The 8368-nt window shown below is 39.8% G+C and overlaps 1 protein-coding gene across 3 annotated transcripts in view; it reads left to right on the top strand.

The window, feature by feature from the left end:
- Positions 1-252: 252 nt before the first annotated feature.
- Positions 253-8368, top strand: part of gpat2 (glycerol-3-phosphate acyltransferase 2, mitochondrial) — a 360723-nt gene continuing 352607 nt past the window's right edge. Inside the window, exon 1 of one of the 3 annotated variants that reach the window (XM_062025622.1) lies at positions 253-447. The gene's annotated coding sequence lies outside the window, so the exon portion shown is untranslated. Of the gene's footprint in view, positions 448-1862; positions 1899-8368 lie in introns of those variants that run through there. The other 2 variants (XM_062025619.1, XM_062025620.1) reach the window with 2 other exon arrangements.

The following is an 8368-nucleotide window of genomic DNA, read 5'->3' as shown; positions in this document are numbered from 1 at the left end:
AGTGTGTAATTTTGCAAACAATCTGGGAATTAAGACAATTTAATGTGGTGTTTGGAAAAGTATGTATATACTAGATCTATGTAATAGATCTATATATAATAGAAAAAAGACACAGTTAGTATTGTGTGTAAGCAAATGGAAAAAACTGTAAAAAGTTTAAAAAAAACAAATTGAGACTCCGAGTTAGGTTTAACTGCGTCACTTCCGGTAAAACATGGACAATTTGAACGTTTTAACTTACCAATTCAACCTTTAAATACTGATATTGGACTATTCCACACTAAAATGTAATTGTGTAGACGTCGAATGGGGCAGGCATTTTTATTTTTTTGCGAATTTATGAGTTTTGAAAACATCACTTTACCAAGGCACCAGAGGCTTCCGGTCTCGAGGCGTTCAGCAGGTGTGTGAGCGTGACGACCTTCGTGCCTGATTGCAGGGACGTTGGTAAGTAGCACATTTAAGTTGAATCATAACTACAATATGTTTATTCTTATTGTACGTAGGCGATGTGTTTAAACTGACATATTTGAGGTGTCCTGTTTTTTGCGAGTGTCCACAAAAGTTAGCAATATGGGCTACATGGGAGGCATATCAGGGTGTACACTGCCTTCCACCCGAGTGCAGCTGAGATAGGCTCCATCATACCCCGCGACCCTGAAATGGATGGATGGACGGATGGACGCATGCTAACAACAATTGTGTCACCCATGTTATTAAATTAGCGCAAGAATGAATTAGAAATTATATTTGTTAACAGCGACTTGTCCAGGGTGTACCCCGCCTTCCGCCCGAATGCAGCTGAGATAGGTTCCAGCACCCCCCGCGACCCCAAAAGGGACAAGCGGTAGAAAATGGATGGATGGAATGGCGACTTGTCCAGGGTGTACGCCGCCTTCCACCCGAATGCAGATGAGATAGGGTCCAGCACCCCCCGCGACCCCAAAAGGGACAAGCGGTAGAAAATGGATGGATGGAATGGCGACTTGTCCAGGGTGTACCCCGCCTTCTGCCCGAATGCAGCTGAGATAGGCTCCAGCACCCCCCGCGACCCCGAAAGGGACAAGTGGTAGAAAATGGATGGATGGATAAAATGGCAACTTGTTCAGGGTGTACTCCGCCTTATGCCCGAATGCAGCTGAGATAGGCTCCAGCACCCCCCGCGACCCCAAAAGGGACAAGCGGTAGAAAATGGATGGATGGAATGAGTGACTTGTCCAGGGTGTACCCCGCCTTCTGCCTGAATGCAGCTGATATAGGCTCCAGCACCCCCCGCGACCCCGAAAGGGACAAGTGGTAGAAAATGGATGGATGGATAAAATGGCAACTTGTTCAGGGTGTACCCCGCCTTATGCCCGAATGCAGCTGAGATAGGCTCCAGCACCCCCCGCGACCTCGAAAGGGACAAGCAGTAGAAAAATGACTTGATGGAACATTGTCATTAGCAATAAAAAGTAAAACACATTTTTTGTAGTGGGTCGCTGACAAAAACCTGACATTGCAGCAGACATTTTTATTACATTGAATCTTGTCAATGAACATTACCATTGAAAGTCAACTAGGATACTCGTTAGTCGTCATGAGACATCTTAAATATCAATATAGATTTATTATACAAAAATGGAAACGACTTAACACGCCACAATTATTGTCAAAGTAGTTTGGAATAGGGTTGGGCGATATGGACGAAAAAGTATATCTCGATATATTTTTATTTAAACTCGATATTCGATATATATCTCGATATATTTTTCGATAAAAGGATACATATAAAGATATTCATTTTTGAGCGATATTCAGTGAAATTGAAGTGAATGACAACTGTACTGTAAACAGTCAGTGGCACTTTTAGTCTGCGATCGGCGTGACAACCTTTTAGCCTGATTGCAGGGACGTTGGTAAGTAGCAATTTTTAATACCATTGAGATACATTTAAGTTGAATCATAACTACAATATGTTTATTCTAATTGTACGTAGGCGCTATGTTTAAACTGACATATTTGGGCTTTCCTGTTGTTGGGAGTGTCCACAAGTTAGCAATATGGGCTACATATACGTATACGCACCTGGGGATAGGCTGATTGGCAACACTAAATTGGCCCTAGTGTGGGAATGTGAGTGAAAATTAGGGCTGGGCGATATGGCCTTTTATTAATATCTCAATATTTTTAAGCCATGTCACGATACACGATATATATCTCGATATTTTGCCTTAGCCTTGAATTAACACTTGATGCATATAATCACAGCAGTATGATGATTATATGTGTCTACATTAAAACATTCTTGTTCATACTGAATTAATATACGCTCATTTTAAACTTTCATGCAGAGAGGGAAACCACAATTAAGTCAATTTACCAAAACTGTATTTATTCAACAGTTATTAAGCAGTGGCACAAACATTCATGTCATTTCAAAACAGAAAGTGCAAGATTGTCAGAGACATTTTAAAACAAGCAATTAGTGCACTTTTGTGCATGATGTCACTAAGATGACATATCAAAACAACACTAAATTTAAGTGCACTTTTTATACAGAACGCAACTACAATAGTTTAAAACAAATAAAGTGCACTTTTGTGCATTATGTCACACAAGATATTTCAAAAACTGTCAAATAAAAATGAGCTGCATAACAGGAAATCAAATAGTGTATGTCCTTCGCTATGTGGTAGGTTACTGCGGACGTAATTAAATTCTGTTGTTGACTAATTTTTTCATATGGTGTTGATCTGGAAATGGTTGCTTCTGCATTTTGTGGGTATGGCACCGAACGGAGATGTTGACATGCGGAGTTTCAAGCACTCTTCATTCTCTAGCGGGTGACTTTTCAAATGATGCTACAAATTAGCAGTAGGTGCTACTTTTTGTAACAACGCTTTTGCCGCATACTTGTTCGACATATTCCCGCTTGAAGCCAAACCACCGCCAGATGATGGACCCCGTGCTGTTTTTCTTAGGAATTAATTCTTCCTTCATTTGTTACCAGATTCGCACCTTCTTTCTCTCGTATTACCACTCGCACCACTCCGCTAGCATCACAGCTAACGTTACCCATGCTGCTACCTCTCTGCTCAGCGAGGGCGTATGACGCGACAGTATGTGACGTAAGGTGAGAAGGAGAGACACGGAAGAGTAAGAAGAGCCTGTAGTGTAATCCCTGCAGCTAAAAGCAACTGCGTGAGAACGTATACTCCAATATCACGATATAGTTATTTTCTATATAGCACAGAGACAAACCCGCGATATATCGAGTATATTCGATATATCGAGTATATTCGATATATCGCCCAGCCCTAGTGGAAATGTTATGTCTATCTGTGTTGGCCTTGCGATGAATTGGCGACTTATCCACCCGAGTGCAGCTGGGATAGGATCCTTCAAGCCCCATGCCCCGCGACCCTGAAATGGATGGACGTATGCTAACATCAATTGTCACCCATGTTATTATGCTATTAAATTAGCGCACAAATTAATGACACATCCTGTTTGTTAACATTGTCTTTAGCTATAAAAAGCAAAATCGTTTTTTGTAGTGGGCCGCTGACAAAAACCTGACATTTCAGTAAACATTTTTATTACATTGACGCTTGTCAATGAACATTACCATTGAAAGTCAACTTGGATACACGTTAGTTGTCATGAGACATCATAAGTATCAATATTGATTTACTATACAAAAATGGAATGACTTACAATGCTGCAATTATTGTCAAAGTAGTTTGTAATATGGCTGGGCAATATGGACGAAAAAGTATATATATCTCGATATACACTATATTGCCAAAATATTTGGCCATCTGCCTTGACTCACATATGAACTTGAAGTGCCATCCCATTCCTAACCCATAGGGTTCAATATGATGTCTGTCCACCTTTTGCAGCTATTACAGCTTCAACTCTTCTGGGAAGGCTGTCCACAAGTTTGCGGAGTGTGTTTATAGGAATTTTTGACCATTCTTCCAAAAGCACATTGGTGAGGTCACACACTGATGTTGGTCGAGAAGGCCTGGCTCTCAGTCTCGGTTCTAAGTCATCCCAAAGGTGTTCTATCTGGGTCAGGTCAGGACTCTGTGCAGGCCAGTCAAGTTCAACCACACCAGACTCTGTCATCCATGTCTTTATGGACCTTGCTTTGTCTACTGGTGCACAGTCATGTTGGAAGAGGGAGGGGCCCGCTCCAAAATGTTCCCACAATAAAGCCGACAGTTGACTTTGGGATATTTAGGAGCGAGGAAATTTCACGACTGGATTTGTTGCCCATGTGGCATCCTATGACAGTTCCATGCTGGAAATATCTGAGATCCTGAGAGCGGCCCATTCTTTCACAAATGTTTGTAGAAACAATCTCCATGCCTAAGTGCTTGATTTTATACACCTGTGGCCGGGCCAAGTGATTAGGACACCTGATTGTAAACATTTGGATGGGTGGCCAAATACTTTTGACAATATAGTGTATTTTTACTTAAACTCGATATCCGATACATATCTTGATATATTTTTCGGTGAAAGTATACATATAAAGGTATTCATTTTTGAGCGATATTCAGTAAAATTAAAGTGAATGACAACTGTACTGTAAACAGTCAGTGGCACTTTTATCAACCCAGTTAGTCAAGATGGGTATTAACAGTACAGAAAATAAACTTTTTTAAGTAGTACAGAATTACATAACATCAATAAAATGGAAAAATATTATTTCTACGTAAAATAAATATTAAGCTGTGCAAATAATACAAAATGTATCAAACTTGGATAAAATAAATTAATTTGCAGGCAGGCACTTTGTGATTTCCCTTCCTGGTTCGATGACCCGTCCTATCTTGCCTCTGATTGGCCTGTTCCTAACCAATCGTGACTCATCATAGTAAACAACCAACCAATCATTGATGTTCTTATACATGCAAGCACATCTTGGAAGGAGGAAGGGGTGGGGTTTAGTAGCCCATAGAGGGGGGCACGGGAGAGAAAAAGGATCACAACAAATAAGCGGTGTTTGGTAATTTTAACGTGAAATAAATTATATCGATATTACGATTATCTCCTCATCCTTCTACTATCAAGATGAGAGGCATTATTTATGATCGAGAATAAAATTTCACGAGCTCCGAGGCGAGAAAGCAGCTTTTTGGATGTTTGTTTAGAGGGCTTAATGCAGTCCTTCTCATGTGCCCAGTTGTTATCCCCATTTCCCTCAAAATAAATAAATAAATATATATATACACACACACACATATACATACACACACACACACAGGGCTCGGATCTAACCGCGGCAAAAGCCACGACCACCCTTGTCACTTGCCGTGTTGCCCTAAAAAATTGACCAACATCGACGACAAGAACATGCCGTGACCGCCTTTGACTTTTTACTTGTTAATGGACGAGGGATGTAACGGTAAACGGTATAATGATAATTCGCGATAAATCTCCCGACGGTTAGTAATACAGTCTAATTTTTTAATTACAGAAAACCCATCATTTCTTAATGCATTTCAGGCAGAACAAAGTCAGGTGCGCACATGTGTAACTGTCAGTGAATATATGAAGTTGTTTATTTCACAAAATTGTTCATTTCTTAATAATTTATTTATTTTGCCCACAATGACGATAACATATTGGGCCTTTATACTCTTCAGTGCACGGCCAGGAGTGTTTTCTTTATGCAGTTTTCATTCAGGTACCGATATTCGATAAGTTGATTAACCGATGATAAATGAAAATTAACGTTAGTAAGTTTTTTCAGCGTCGATAAACCAGCATGTGCATACTTCAAGAGCATTCACGCTTTTGGTCGCCTTTAATAGCTACGCGCGTTTGTACCATAGCAGAATGAAAAGAAGGGGGTGAGTTATCTTGCCCTCGTTAAGTGTCTTTAACTATTTGTGGAGCGACGCAGGGTCGCTAGCCTGTTAGCATCACACAGTACTACAAGTTAGCAAGTAGCAGCTAACATGGTCAATATTATAACAAAACCAAATGCCACCACACCAATGTAGGGATATTTCAATTTTCACTTTTGGAACAAGATGAGACTATCAACACAGGAGCCAGTTTACCGAAGGTGCGCAACGACAATATAGACCACTTGAATTGACAGTCCACACTCACTTTGCATTTGTTTAAGAAGCCAGGTAACAGGTCAGTGGAAACAAAACTGTGCAAAAAAGTGTGCGCTCACAGAAAGTTTGGTTAAATACATTGCCAAAGACATACTGCCATTTAATACTCTGAATGTGGGTGTTTCTCACTCGGAATCTGCCAAACTTAAATTTGTTTTGCATAAGACCTGTTAAAACATCTGTTTAAACTGTAGTATTTATATTGTTACTTTACACTTTTAAAGTTAAAGTTAAAGTACCAATGACTGTCACACATACACGAGGTGTGGCGAAATTATTCTCTGCATTTGACCCATCACCCTTGATCACCCCCTGGGAGGTGAGGGGAGCAGTGAGCAGCAGCGGTGGCCGCGCCCGGGAATGTTTTTTGGCGATTTAACCCCCAACTCCAACCCAACCCTTGATGCTGAGTGTCAAGCAGGGAGGCAATGGGTCCCATTTTTATAGTCTTTGGTATGACTCACAACCTACCAATCTCAGGGCGGACACTCTAACCACAAGGCCACTGAGTTTAAGAAGGTCCTAATTTGATTGTTAGTTAAGTAATGTACAACTCGACTTCTGCCTACATGTTCGATATTGAAGTGCAACTTCGTTTGTCAATACTTTATTTGGCTATTTTATTTATTGTTATGATTGTGTATATGTGTTACCCCATCCCCTCAATACATTTTATTGCTTTTAGTTGCTAACAAAGTATATTTTATTGTTCTCACTTGTTTGTTGTATTTAACGTGGAGATTTAAACGGTTACATTCAATTACAACACCAAATTACATGAGAAATGCAAGTTTATTGCATTTGAAAGAACATACATGCATTATTATTATGTATTATCATTCATTAAATCAATGGTTAATTTGGTCTCATAAAAATCATGGCAATAAAATCGTTTATCGGCAATAATTTGTTGGTCAATATATCATCAGGCAAAATTGATCAGCCCAGGCCTCACTGTAGGATTTGACAAATACAAGGTCAAAAAGTGGTGGTCAAAGAGTAGCTTTGATTGGCTGAAATCATGGGTATCACAGCACCATATGAATAATATTAGTTTGAGCAACACAATGAACTATCCACTTTTCTAAATGACTATGCTGTAGTTCAGTGTATTAAACTATTTTAACAATATTAATACAAGAGTTTAAAAACTTTAAATCATTTAATCTCCAACATGGGTTCGAACCAAAGGACCTTGTGCTTTGAATTTCAAATACGAGTGACGCACCCCATGAGAGGCACCTGAAGTTAAAAGGGGAAATCTGTCTTCATATTGTAATCAGCAACAGAGCATGATGTGGCCAAGACAAAAAATTAAATTAAATGGCATTAAACACAGTGTTTTACTTGTTGCACTCAAAGAACAATTTACAATTTTACATAATCAAGAATTATATTAGAATATAGTAAAAAAAAAAAAAAGAAGCTTTATTAACATAAGATTAAATTATTCATGATTTATGTTTGCCAATCCTGGTCTGTGCTTTAAGAAAAATGCAATTATTAGTAAGTACTCAAAACAAAACTACCCAGATAAGCCATGTAGCAGGTAAAACACATATTTGTTAAAGATAAAACACGAATTGTAGAAATTTGTTACCAAATTCAGTCATTTTACTTGCACTAGTTGACGTTGTGAATGTGTGTGTGTATGGGTGAATGTGGAAATAGTGTCAAAGCGCTATGAGTTCCTTAAAAAGGTAGAAAAGCGCTGTACAAGTACAACCCATTTACCATTTACGTTAGATGGGCGGTCCTAACTCATACTTGCCAACCCTCCCGTTTTTAGCGGGAGAATCCCGATATTCAGCGCCTCTCCCGACAACCTCCCGACAGAGATTTTCTCCCGACAAACTCCCGGTATTCAGCCGGAGGTGGAGGCCACGCCCCAAAAAAAAAAAGTCTGCCGCAGCTGCGATTGGACCTGACCAGCCTCCGGGTACAAGTACTGGAGTACCAATTGCTTGCCAGGGAAGATCTTCCCCAGGAAACAAGGATTGACCGGTTTTGGGCCATGCTAGGGAGAGATGGAAAATTCCACACTCTCGTGCATTTGATGAAAGCACTTTTGTGCGTGCCACACAGCAATGCATCATCAGAGAGGGTGTTCAGCATGGTTAGAAAAATAGTGACAGAGAATAGAAAGAGGATGGACAATTCAACCCTTAACAAAGCATTGTACTTTCAAGTACAACAATGAGTAGATGAGTGTTTGTGTGTGTGTATATGTGTAAATAAATGAA

Source organism: Entelurus aequoreus, linkage group LG17 (assembly GCF_033978785.1).
Source record: "Entelurus aequoreus isolate RoL-2023_Sb linkage group LG17, RoL_Eaeq_v1.1, whole genome shotgun sequence".
NCBI classification, from domain to species: Eukaryota; Metazoa; Chordata; class Actinopteri; order Syngnathiformes; family Syngnathidae; genus Entelurus; species Entelurus aequoreus.
The sequence above is the reverse complement of the archived record's forward strand: the minus strand, read 5'-3'. Positions and strand labels throughout refer to the sequence as shown.